The 14,611-nt window shown below is 32.9% G+C and overlaps 1 pseudogene; it reads right to left on the minus strand.

The window, feature by feature from the left end:
- LOC149541443 (endoglucanase 25-like) overlaps positions 1-14,611 on the minus strand; it is a 44,970-nt pseudogene that overhangs the window by 19,684 nt on the left and 10,675 nt on the right.

The following is a 14,611-nucleotide window of genomic DNA, read 5'->3' on the forward strand; positions in this document are numbered from 1 at the left end:
TGACTAGTCATGAATTTTAGCTTTAAATACATATGTATTAAGTGTATAGTATGATTTATTTGGTTGTTGTTGAGTTGTCATTTTACATGATGCTTAAAGGTAGGAACCCATTCAGACTCCTCTCTTAAAAAGCTAATCCAAGGATCAACTCCAAGGTTTTGAGTGATCTTGTGACCTACTATAATCCACTCAATTGAAGATTGTAAGAATTTTCCTTAGGGAAAAAATCACCTAAGAACTAAGAACTCAAAAACAAGCACAACTGTAGACCAAAAATGGATATGATCAATTAATCAAAGTATGTCCTAATACATTGCTTTCTTTAGTATGTGATGTAAAAACACACTAGGAGTGCCTATATATAAAGGCCTCTCAAGAAGCATCTAGAATGTCTCTAGCAAGAACCAAGAGATAAGATAAGCATCATGACAACTAAGCACATTCCTTATCCATCATTCTAGATGAGTGGATAAGAATGACAAGGTTGTAGACACCATGTGCTTAATTAGTGTGCAAAATCCTATGTTGTAGATACCATGTGCATAAAAGAGGTGCAAACTCTAGTGTTGTCAACATGACAACTTACAAGAGTGCACATACTCCTAGGTAGCGAATAAATAAAAAATAAAAAATATGCATTAACCTAAGTAAACTTAAGTAAGTGTAAATAGTAAATACTTATTTAAACGAACAAAGATAAATGTGAATGTTCACAGTTCTAAATAATTTGGATAAGATTTGAATTTTCTTCTTGCTTCAAAAGAATAACCACACAAAAAGGAATATATTTTTTGTATTTTCTATTTTTTTAAATGAATACAATTTAACAATGCAACTATATGAATTCCTAATTTAACCAAGGGGTTAGTAAAGAAAATAACAAAGGAAAGGTGACAAGAAATTTAACCAAATAACATGGAAAGTAAAATCCTAATGGACATAAGCCATAGAAACAACACGTCTGTGAGTTAAGCCTTTGAAAAGATCAATAGGTAACCAATGAAAATAGGAGCAGTGATTCCTTAATTCCACTAATGCAATCGTCAATGGGAATTTAGTAACCATAAGATGTTTCACTTTTATCAAATCACAAGGCCATAGAAAGTGCACATGCCAGACGAAAAGCCATGCAGGAACAAAATGGTAATTTCTTCTCAAACTAATTACATTAGTGGAATTTGTAGACCTGTAGCAAAAACCAAAATGAAAAGATCACCAAATCAAAAAAAATGCAATAGAACTATTGGCTCAATTACATTCCATGAACATACATTCACAAAATATAACACAATTAGGCAAGAATCACTACACTCCAAATGCAAGCACCAATAGCATACATTATCACATCAAAATTATGGTGGCCTTGAATACATATTACATTCCCAAATTTATAAGAAATCTTCTCCTCAATTTGTGTTGAGAGTGAGAGATATCTTTGTGTAGTCATATGCTTCTAAACTATAAAGAAAATCTATTTATGTACAAACTAACTATCTAAATAGTGCTAAGTAGGACTCCATCCATATTTATATCATTAATTGGATGCATGATCCTTTACATGTCATAAAATAAAGAAAGCATGAGAAAATATGAAAGAGAAAGCCTTCAGTTGATGTAGAAGTGTCTAGAAGTGCCAAAAATAGGAGCTCCTTCTTCACTAGGTGTTTGTAGGAGTTAAATTGTTGTAAAAATATATTTTTGATGCATGGAAAGCTCTAAATTTAGAGCTTATAGTTAACTATCAGTGCACCTTTTAATTCCTCAAAATATTCTAGAATGCTACTAAAAAATTGTACCTGTGCACCTAGCACACCAATGCAGCAGTGTATCTCAGAAGCACGTTCCAAAAAATTGCAAAATTTAGCTTCCAAAAAATTACAAAATTTCGAAAAAGTGTCAAAATTGAAATTCTAGCTTCTAGGTTTTGTTCCCCTTTATGCTAGAGCTATGTCTAGGTATTTTCCCTTGAATTTCTTGATGATCTCAGTGACTTGAGTTGCATCTGGAAAATCTAAGGCTTCATATTTGTCTTTCATCTTCTACCTGTAGTTGCCAACCTCAATATGAGCCTCTACAAAATATCCTAATTTCACATCTAGATCTAACAATGCCTCCTTTGTTCTAAATGCTTGCCTAATGTCATCATCATTAGAAAATTTCTCAAATATTTTCCAAAATTTCTCAACTACTACCTCTACTAGTATTAACTTCTCTCATGCATTGTCCTCAAAAATATCCAAATATGCATCACTATAATGCTTATCAGCTTCCAAAATTTTCTCTTGGGCTTGATCCTTGAGCTTGTGAATCTTTGCATGTAATGTCTCCATTACTTTATTACCATCCACAATATTTTCAATCCAATCATCAATATTTTCTAATGCATTAGCTGTATAAATATCCATCAACATTCGATACCTCTGTCCTTTGATTGACTATAATTCCTGCAAATCCTTTGCCTAGGTATGTATCTCATCCATGAGACCAAAATCTTGATTCAAAATTTCTACTAGCCTATCCACATTCTCCTGCATGATGTGTAATAGCTTCAAATTTCCCTAAATGATTTGTACACCTTTTTCCTCAAAAATTTCTCTCCACTGCTAACAAATGCTAAAAAATGGATCCAATTGGCTTGTACCCCTATATCTTCTCTTGAGTGCTACATTCAACATTTCCTCAAGGTTTGTAGGATATAGGGGACCAAAAACTTTTCTTAGATATCCTTTTGGGATTTTATTTTGTTGCTAAAGTGTTATCAACTCTGCCCCATCCTATTCTAAGGTTATGAATACTTCTTTTATTCATGTTGTAACCATTAGCTTAGTAGTATCCAAGGTAGGTTTCCCAAGCATAATCTTGCTAATTTGATAATCCCATGTAGTCAATTCTCCAATTTTTGAATGTGGAGGAGGGATAGCTACATGAGAAAATAGGTCTTGGTTATGATCACTCATGACAAAGGCTAATGCCCGTGCATTCTTTGGAGGTGATTTAAGCTTCCTTAGGACTTCAATAAATTCTATCCTATCCTCCTCCTCTGTGGTGAATTATTTCTTCTTATTTCTTATTACTTCTTTCCTCAGCCACCTTGGGATATGCTCCAATGGATATTTTCCTTTTGAGGATGAAGGAGTCTACTATGCTATGCCCTTTCCCTTATCTCCCCTTTCTAGAGTCCTCTCCTTTTGTATGAGATATGTATTTGGAGTCTCTATGTTTTTAGAGTCCACATTCCTTACATCAGTGTCTTGAGAAGTTTGTTAAGGCTATTCACTTATCTACCCTTCTTCAGACACTTCCTCTATAGATTCTTGTTGTGGCTCTTCCTCTTGCCCTGTCTGAATATGCTCTTCTTCAATACTTGGAGGTAGAGGGGTAGTTGATCCCTTGTCTACATAAAATGTGACTTACACTAGGGATGATGGAGCTACCTCAAGTCCTTGTGGCTTGGGTGGTAACTAACTCAAATCCTCCTATTGAGGTTGATTAGTTGGAGTATCTCTTATCTTCCCTAACCAATTCAGTACTCATGGGCATGAAATCAAAATCTAACATCTAAAAGACATTAGTTCCCTCCACATCCTGCTCACCTATCCACTATTACATTTTATATTTTGATGTTGTATTCTAAATGGGTTGCTCAAGGATAGATGGCAGTGTGATTGTGGAGCTTTTTCTCCTTTCTAACTCTATAGCTCTGGTGAGACAAGTCCTTCAGTTCAAAGGTATATTGTCCTCTTCATCCTCATCATCTTCTTCTACTACTTCTTCTAGAATAGGCTCAGGGACTAATAGGAAATGAATAACTTTCCTAATGACCCTTTGTCTCCTCTTTACCAGAGTCTTGATTTTTCTCTTCTTAGGTGGAGAGGGGAAGGCTTGTACTTCTTGTAAAGGTACTTCTTGTATTTTATCTTAGCTTCTCCTTGGCCTTGTTTAGTTGGTGGCACTTGAGGATCATCTTGAGCTTGTGTGGCTTCCACATTCTCCAACCCTTATACATTTTATTCTCCCTATTGTGGAGGTTCCTGAGTCACTTCTTCTTTTGGCTCAATTTTTTGAGGAGAATTCCTCTTCCTCTTTCCTTTACCTTTACCTTTTTGAACCCTATAATACCCAACTAGTCTATCAAGTTGATGTATTGTCTCAGGTCTCACTACCGACTAGGCTATAAATGTAGGCACTATGACCTTAGCTCCTCAACCTTTAGCTAGGTGGGCTTGAGCATGAAACACTATTGTTTGAGGAATTGGATCAAGTTTTAAAGGTCTCTTGATCTAATCCTTTGTCAATTTGATGCATGCCTCACCCTATGATTAATGTATGAGTTCTCTTCTTTGTCAATCTCAACATTCATAATAGGTCTATCACCAATCTTGTCCCTATTAAATAATGAACCGAGAAAATCTTATATATCTTGTTGCAAAATCTTCAATGGGATCTTCATCTTTAAAGCCCTTTTTGCTAGATATAGATTCATTCTACAATAATCCCTTATATGGATATCATAGTCGTCCACTACATTCATCCAGTGATCCTCAATCACATCCTCATGCTGAAATGTCTTACCAACTAGATGTTTTACCCTTCCAATCTTATCAAAATAAGGCCATGGAGAATTATATTCTTCTAAGGGATATTGATCCCATTCACACTCAAAAGACAGAATGTCTTGTCTCCAATCCATACTGAGCAGCCCTATTGCAATAGGCCATGCCCATGTTACTTTGTGTTGTCTCCTTACTCTGTTGTATGTAGACAACAGTATAAGCATGTCACTTGGATATCTTGGGAGCTTCTTAGGATTGATAGTTGTGACCACTACCCTCAAATATGTGAATGTTTGGTATTGGATGTAATAGGCTCCAACCTCTAAAATCTTTGTAGCTACCTCTTCTAACATCCTCTTCACATAATCTCCTTCGATGAACCAGATTATTGTAAATATGAAAGCATCATTTGCAATCCTATATTCCTTGCTTTGTTTTAAAATTCACTTCTTTACTAGCTAAGGATATACAATGTAGGGCCATGCATTTGTATCCTGCATGCTACCCTTCTTATAGAGCCCTAGATAATTTGTCACCCTTACAGCTAATAAGTAGACCATGTATGATGTCATGTAAAAACTTTTGTTATTCTTCACTGCCACTAGCTACTCACCCAAGTTCTCACTAAGAATAGAAGACCAATCAATTGGCATCTCTATTGTTTTGATCATCTCAATAAAATGCACCATACAAATGTTCAGGTGTCCAGCTATCAACAAACCCATAACTCTACTCAAGAGTATGATTGAATATCCAATATCTTCCTTCATATATCCTTGTTTCATATCTACTTTGCCTACTTTCCACCCTAGAGGAGTCTTCTCAATGAGGTATGAAGATTGGATGATCTCAGAAGCTTCATCAATATGTTCCTTGTACCATCTCTCCACTTGCTAATAGGTTAAACTGATGAATTGATCTACCCTCAAGAGATGGAACTCCTTCTCAATGTTCTTGGGTCAAAGATCCAGGATGATCTCCCTAGTTATGCTCTTTACAACCCTTTCTTCAGGAACATAATTCTCTGTTAATGTCATGATTAACTCTAAAGATTGCACTAACACTAGATATGATGCTACACTAACAAGTCTTGATCAGATCAACACAAAAATCATTAGACCTTTTTGTTGGTTTATTGGATAGTGCCATTAATGCACCCAAATCAATGTGACCTAATTTAGTATCATGGATCTCTAAATGATCATCCTAAAATCATGATTTGGTCAGAACACCTTGAAACCTAAACACTATGGGTTTTGGTGTCATCTTTGTTGCAAGGGAGGATGATGAAGAAGCCATTGAATCTAGATAAAAAGAATGTGTCCATTAGTTTATAGTTTATGAAAAATTTATTAATCACACTCTAGAGTTGACCCAAAAAAACCCTAATAATAGGTAATTGTTTGAAAACACCTAAAAACTTAAGTTTAACCTTCATTTTCAAAAGAATGGCACACCTAACAAGTGTGCCTAGTGTGCCATTATACTTAGCAAGAGTCTTAAGTATGGGGTGTGCAGTAGTGCACCTCATGGGTTGTGTTAATGTGCACCTTATGATCATTTTGACATAAAAGGTTTTAAGTTTTTAAGGGTGTGCAATAGCACACCTAATTAGGTGCACTACTACACACCCCAAATGTATGTTTTTTGTTTAAGTTTTAAGTGTTTCGATAAAAAAAGGTGTGTAGCAGCACACCTTGGTAGGTGCACTAATGCACACCTTTGGATGTTTTGATGTTTATGTTTACTTTAGTGTGTAGGTGGGGGAGATGCAAGGAGTGCAGGAGCACACCTGTTGAGCTGCAAAAATGTGGTGAAAAAACTTGGAGTGAGAATAAAGTGATAGGGGGTGAGTGCCCCCTGGGTTTTATAGACCTACGTACAAAGCACACCCTTGGTGCTATGTAGCTATGCAATTGTACATCACCAAGGGTGATTCTTTTTTTCCTAGTGCTTTGGTGCACTAGCACACTTGGAGAGGTGCACTGGGCTATCTTTTTTCTTTGCAATAATGACCTTTTCCCTCTGAAAATGAGATTTGGACTCTGGGTTTTCGAACTAGGACCCAAATCTAACTTGAAATACTAAATGAAACCTTGAACAAGACTTAGACCCCATACTAGGGTTCTGGGAAGCATAAAAAATAAAGTAGGGGGTCCCCATTTCAAGTCAAAATGGGGCGTGTATTATGAAACCATAACAATTGTATACTAGTATTTAGTTGTGTCTATATGATCTGCATTCTTTCTTTTTGTGTAGTTCTGAACAAGTAAATAGTAACCTAGAAACTATTACGGCACATGCATGTGAATAAATAGACTCACTCTGATACACAACTTAAAATCAAGATATCCTCACATAATGTGACCAGGTATGAAAAAGTAATACAATCATCTATGTTGATGTCATAAATAGATGGAATGCTCATTTTAAAGGTAGTAATATCAAAATCATTCTGATAGTTTACTTACCTAATAAGGATTTATCTACTATGGATTGCTTTAGATTAAATGCATGCTAATGTCATCATATAAACTGATTAATGTTGTTTTAATGTGGTTCACAAAAAATAATAGAAAGGCTCACAAAAACATTCCATGTGTATTATCATACAAATAACATATATAATAAATAAAATAAAATATGCATAATGACATTTGGAGTCATGTGATACAACACGTATAGTTCTTTTAGTTAAAAAAGGAGTTCAAAAATTTAACAATATTTTAATATTAAAAATTCCTAGACAATAGATTTAAGGGATAATGTACAATTTTCCAAATACAAATTAATGTTAGAACTGAATGGTTGAGCAACCATCATAATATGTGATTGGATTGAATGGTTCCAAAGGAAAGAGCTCAGTTGGAATGGTCTTATGCAATTAATTGAATTGATATTAATCATGTGTAAATGAGACAAAAAGTAGTCAATGTGATTGGATGGTATAAAGGGAAGGGAAAGAGAATGACCTGTGAATAGATGACATCTATGTTTTTGGAAATTAATGCATTGAAGGTCTTCAACATGTAGTTTTTTCCTCTCTTGATCAATTCTCTTATGTGGTTGAGCTCTCCAATACCTTCATACTTAATTTGGTACTTGATCACACTCTGGCTCAACATGGTGATTGTGAATGCTCTAAGGAAACCAAACTTGATATGATCCCCTACATCATAGTACAATCCCACTAGACCCTTCTGAAATATAAAAATAATGAAATGTAAACATATGACATTCATTACATAATCCAAATGATTATATCTTCAATATAAAATTGATACATTAATTTCAAGTATAATACATTCAATTGTTCATTGAAAAATAGATATGTCAATTTTAGGTATGTCAAAGCTATCAACAATGCATTTACAAATATCAGTCTCATTAGAAAAAGGAATAGAATAGAAGATTTAGAAAGTTAAGAATAGAAGGTTTAAGAATAATCTAAGGTTCAAAAAGTTATTTTGGTGAATTCAAAGGCAGTGGAGGGATGAAAGAGTCGCATATAACTATTCACTTAATGTAAATGGTCAATATAATAATTAGAACTCACATAAATAATTGATACTTTGATTATAATATATCAAATTATTTTTCATGGTGAGTGAACATAATTTGCTTGAATCATCTACATTTTAAACTTAGCATACTAATCGCTTTTAATAGTGACTAAATGCTTAAAACTAATATGAATGTTAGATATATTGATTACAAAATACCAATATTTTTTCACTATGGGTGAATGGTTAGGACTTTATGAATCATTGATACATGATCACAAATACTGATATTTTTTCATGACAAGTGAATGATCATAACTCAACATGAATAATCCTTACATTGATCATAGTATACCAATATTTCTCATGATCAGACAAATTTAAATGATGTTGTGAAAAACAAGGAGAAAGAAAACCCCCCTCAGGAAAGCTCGCATTGATAGAACGATTTGAAATCCCATCTCAAAGGCCAGAAATTCCACTCTAAGAAATATTATTTGTCTCTTGCAAAACACTCACTACACCCACCAAACACACAAACTTGATTAGTACATGAAGGATTTAATTAACGTTCACTCAGTGCTCTTGTTTTACATTAAATGGGATGTTGTAATGTAATCTAAGTGGGAAGGTATTTTTTCTTATTGTCAATTGAGTTCTAGCCAAATCAATAATGGATCATGAGATACCTTTCACTCTTATGAATATCCAATTAACGTTAAATTGGTTGTTCATCTTTAAGAACGATGAATTCTCTTTTAATAGTATCCAATTCAAAAGTCATATACTACGAAGTTCGATCTAAACAAATTTGAATAATGTTTTAAGGAAAAAATTAGAATTATAAAATGTCAATTAGCTTTTAGATTTCATAGGAAGTGTCATTTGTAAATGCTAATTTGAAAACTTTAAAGAAACTATTATAAGTACATCTAAAATTATTTATATATATTTAATAGAAAATAGAAAAAGGAAAGATGAATCACTTTTGTGGTTCAAAGTTGCACAAATTTTTTAATGCATACTATATTTTAATAGATAATCTCCTTTCATCACACATTTAAATATGAGATAATCTCATACTTTCTTATTTACCAAATAAATAAAGCACTCTAGCCACTTTTTATCAATCCTTACAAATATTCATATGAAACAATTACCTAGATATAACACTCCTATTTTTTATAACATATTATGGGGAAATATATATATATATATATATATATATATATATATATATATATATATATATATATATATATATATATATATATATATATATATATATATATATATATATATATATATATATATATATATATATATATATATATATATATATTCCAATTTTATAAGAACATGAATTAGATGTAGTTTTTGCACATCTATCACCATGAAAATTCATAAAATATTAACTATAACCTCTAATGTTTTAGATTACAGTAAAAATTAAGTTTTGAAGGGACACTAAAACCCTTTTACATCCTCAAAAAGGAAAAAACATGCTAACCAAAAGGAAAGAGTCCATAAACCTACTAAAAAGTAGCATCAAAATTAGGTTTTACAGGGACCTAAAACCACTATTAAAGTCTAGAAAATAAACCCAGGTTTTACAAGGACCTGGAACTGACAGTATATATAAAAAACTAAAATCCAAAAACTAGGACCAAACACAGGAACCAGAAGAACCAGCCAGCAAATAGGACCTGCATAGGAACCCGACCAAAAAAGAAGACCTAGGAAACTATTGTGATTTCGTAATCATCTTCACAACCTCCTTACCAATCTTAGCCATATCCTGGATGGATTTAGCAACCAAAAAAGTAGCATCAATCAAATCTTTTTTCCTCAAACTCTATCTTGTCCTCTTGCTTGGGCCCTCCGAAGATATGGTTCCTTCATTAACTCTTTTACTCAAAGTTGCCACAACTGCACAGATGCTTGAGGTAACTTGCTCCATTTTTGTTCCACTTTCCCTGATGAGCAGTCTAAGATTCTGCTCATAGTCCTTTAGTTTTTTTGGGATATCTCCCATTTGCACCTCCATGTGTTGAATAATAACTCGGTCAGCCTCCTAGTTATGTTGCAATGTATCCACTTTCTTCTTCAGCCCCATTATTTCATTATATAACTAGGAGTCAACCTAAAGGAAAGAGTCAGCTTTTTGTTTAGTAGAGTGGAGGAAGGAAAGACTGGTTTCCCTCTTTGGGGAGTCACCCGCATCATCAATAATGGTGTGTGGAACAGGGCCATCTTTATCAATATGAATCCCCCCATCCAACGGTTCCATCTCACCAAGCTCCTCTTGAGTATGGTGGCTCTATCCCACCTTATCATGTCCCTCAGTCTTCTTCAAAGGAGTGGAATCTTTCCCCATGTTTTCCTCCTCACTCAAAATGGCTAAATCATTATTTTGTTTCTCTTTGTCACCTCCCCCAGACTCGAGATGAGTGTCCTCATTTTCAAACTTGCTCTGTTCTGAATTCACCTCCGTAGTATCTTGCTCTATAACCTCTAATGTTTACTCTAGAAAATAATAATAATATTTGAACATGAGATGAAAGAAGTCCTCAATATTGTGAGAACATTAAATCAACAAGCATTAAAACCCAAGAAAAATGATTTTAATCTCATATTTAAAGAGAAAATTAAATGTGTCAAAGGTATGTTAAAAGAATTTGCATTCATTAATATGAGCTTTAATGTTTAGTCTCCGCAATGAAAAATTAGTGGCATGGCTTGTGATAATTGCCAAATTTAAAAAAACAAATACTATAACCATTTTGCATCATTAGAAAGGAGGTATCTAGAAAATTGATTTATGATGAAACATGACCTAAACTAATTAGAATACAACTGTGATTATGGAAATCAAACTATTTTAGCATCTACTCAAAAATATGGATAAAAAGAAAAAAAACAAGTGTAATGAAGTTTCTCTACTTATTATTGTTAAATAAATATTATATCTATTAGATTATTTAATTTTGCTAATCATAGAAAATAAATGAAACTAAAACAAATATACTATGAGGTCTATCTGAACTCTTCTCTACTCTGTGGTATAGATTTTGCATAGTAGTCCTTGTAGTATAACATGAAGACCCTAAAAAATTAAATACTATACCAGCCACAATGTACAATATTCTCCTAACCCAAATTCTAAGTGGTACCCTAACCCTAACATCTTAAACATTAATCTAAATCCTAGCCTTAATACAAAAACAATAAACCTAATCATAATACTAATAATGATGTAAACACCTATTATAAACTAACCCTCAATCTTAAATGCAAAACCTTGATCCTAAATAGTTAATTTAAATCTATAATATTGAACACTAAATCCCATTTTAAATAATTATCCTAAGTACCAAGCCTAATTATAAAAGCCTAACTATAATGTTAGGAAAACATATTTTATTAATCACTAAAACTCCTAAATGTAGCCTAGACTCCTTGACTCGTGCAATTGATAATAAAGTTTGGATGAAAAGCATAGTTCATAGGTGGAAGAAAAATAATCATCTAGTATTAATTAGAAAATATGTGATTAGTATAATATAAAATTTTCAAATATGAAAAAGATAGCAATCATAATTAGAAGATGCAATTAATATAACACATTTCAATGTAGAGATTAGCAAGAAAGAAAAGTTGTATAAGTAGCTCATAACAATTGTTATATGATGAGTTAAGACTTAAATTAATAAAGAAAATATTACAGATTCAAGTATTATGGTTAGGATTGGAGTTACTTCATATCAACATTATTATTATGGTTAAGGTTAGGGTTCAAGTATTAGGCTTATGATCTAGACTTATAATTTGGATAAGGGGATACAATTTAGGATTAACTATAATAAGAACTATAATTCAAATCATAATTCTATCTCTAAACTCCAATATTTATCTTAACCCTAACCCCATCTATTGTATAGCCTTCAAACAATATCACCATAATAAACATCCTAAACCTAATCATTATTCTAACCATAACCATAACCCTAGATAAACCCTAATCATAATCATTATCCATACATTAATCATAAACATTATAATAATCCTAAGCTTAACCATCATGAAAATGCTAAACTTAACAAAATTCTAAACCATAACCTTGTTAATCTCAGATTGGTTTTGACAAGTGTCTATACACTTAAGTCATTTACTTAGTTCATGTCAAACAAGTAACATATGCCAAGCACAACATATAAGTTAGAGCATCTCAAGTAAACAATGAGTGTCAAGTCACTCAAGTGCCAAGAAGATAGTATGTGTCGAGTGATTCAAGTATCAAGTAAGAAGTGCATGTCGAGTCATTCAAATGTTGAGTGATAGTATTGAAGTCATAGTTAGTGCCGACTGCTAGGGACTTTAGATGTCGAGTAACACAATTTTGACATAGTTTTTTTTATTGACACAAACTACTATGTAAACCATTTTTGGGCCAACTTAAGGATTGAATTATGATCTTTTATTGATAAGGATGAATCTTATATGTGAATCCCTATGTATTACATCCATCCAATTAGATAAAGGGAAGGTTTAAGTGGCACTATGAATGAATCACAATCATTGATTCATACCTAATCTTAAGTCACCTAGGTCTTCTTAAGGAGGATAAAACCCTAAATTTTTTATCTCTAGAGAAGAAAAGTGAATGATAGTTTTCATGCACAAATAGGACATTCATGATGACCAAGATATTATAATTTGAAGTACATTGAAGAAGCAGTTAAAGGAGAACAAAGGAAGGAAGTAATGAATAATAGAGAGATATTTGATCAAGAAGGATTAAGTACACATTAGTAGAGGTGATCTAACATCAAGCAAGAGAGTGCTAATTGTAGGATCATTTTTGAGACATTCTAACGAGTGAATCAGTCAAATCTCTTAATAGAGTAGTACTAATAGGCTGCATTGAAATCCTCTAACAAGGCACTTACTTAATTGTGAGTTGAAGTCCTTTAATCAGGTACACCTCTAATAGGGTGTTGAAATTCTTTAATAGGGTAAGACCTGATAGTCTTTGTAAGCTTTTAACAAGGCAGACCTTTCACAGGGTAGATCATGCTTCGTGATTAAATATTGTAACCTTCATTAGATATACTTTATTACTACAATAGTGAAGTTTTTTGGGTGTCATCCCCACCCCAATTTCACCTTTTCATTGGAGGGTTTCTGGGTAATCATATCTTGTGTCATATATGTGTGAATGCTTACTTGTTTACATACTTTAGATGTATATTCTTTACATGGTATTTCAATTGACCAGTTCACCCCCCCACCCACCCCCCAACCCACTCAGAGTTTACCTTTCCTATTTTAATTCCAACAATTGGTATCAAAGCCTAGTTCTTTGAAAGTAAAGCTTTGCAACTTTGAGGAAAGATCTTAGAAATGGAAGTCTATAAGTTGGAAAAATTTGTTGAGAACTAGGAGATTGAAATAAAACTCATTCTACATTACTTGAATTAAGCAAGAGAAGATCTAAAGAAATCATTAAGAAGAAGGAAGGAAATTTCTATTGAGGAGAATGACACACAATACCAAGAGATGGACACTACTAAGCTATTTTCAAATAGAGACTCCAATGAATTTGATGTAGTAGTTGCAGACCTAATGGAAAAGAACAAAACCCTAGTTGAAGATATCAGAAATCTTAAGATAAAGCAAGAATCACAAGCCATATTACTATGTGAGGTGACCGAATAGAAAAAGAAATCTATAGAAGATAAATTCATGATTGAAGATGACAAAATAGTTTTGACTAGTAGACTAGAAGAGAGATCATCAGAGGTAACTAGGATTACTAACATGCAATTAGAAACTTTGGGTCAAATGATGATGGCAAATCATGAACTGATTGCCAAGGATATTGAGATCACAACACTGAAGTTGTAGAATGAATAGTTGAACAATGATCTAAAAAGGGAAAAGGAGTTTGTTAACAGCTTCAATAAACCTAGTGAAGCCATCAAGTACTTTGAAAATTTGATGAAATCTCCTAGATCTAACAATGATACATCTAGACTGGGATACACTAGCACTAAAGAAAGAGAATCATCCAAAAGTGTTGAAGAAAGAAGTAACAAAGGTAAGAACTCCAAATCTACTTGTCATAATATAGGACATACTACTAATGTTTGTAGGAACAAGAGTGTAAGTCAAAATGTTAAGAAGAATAACATGGGTCACTACTATGAGTGCAACAAAAAAGGTCATCAGCCACATGAATGTAGAACAAAGACCATGCACACTCAAATATTTGAAGGATATTGTTATAACTATCAAAAGTATAGATGTAAAGCCTTTGAGTGCAGATCCAAATCCAACTAGTCATCAAACAAGTAGACAAAGGTAAAGAATAATGAAAACTCTCATAATTGAGATTATAATACAAGGTATAGTTGTCACTACTATTAAGAGTATAGACATATTCCTAACAATTTTATTAGAACACATTTTAAAAGTGATTACAATAGGTGGTTGAGTCAAACCACATGTTTTAGCTATTTGAAGACTCACCATATCAATAGATATTGTCCAACA

Source organism: Cupressus sempervirens, chromosome 8, assembly GCF_028749045.1.
Source record: "Cupressus sempervirens isolate cs-2001-9-10 chromosome 8, ASM2874904v1, whole genome shotgun sequence".
Taxonomy (NCBI): domain Eukaryota; kingdom Viridiplantae; phylum Streptophyta; class Pinopsida; order Cupressales; family Cupressaceae; genus Cupressus; species Cupressus sempervirens.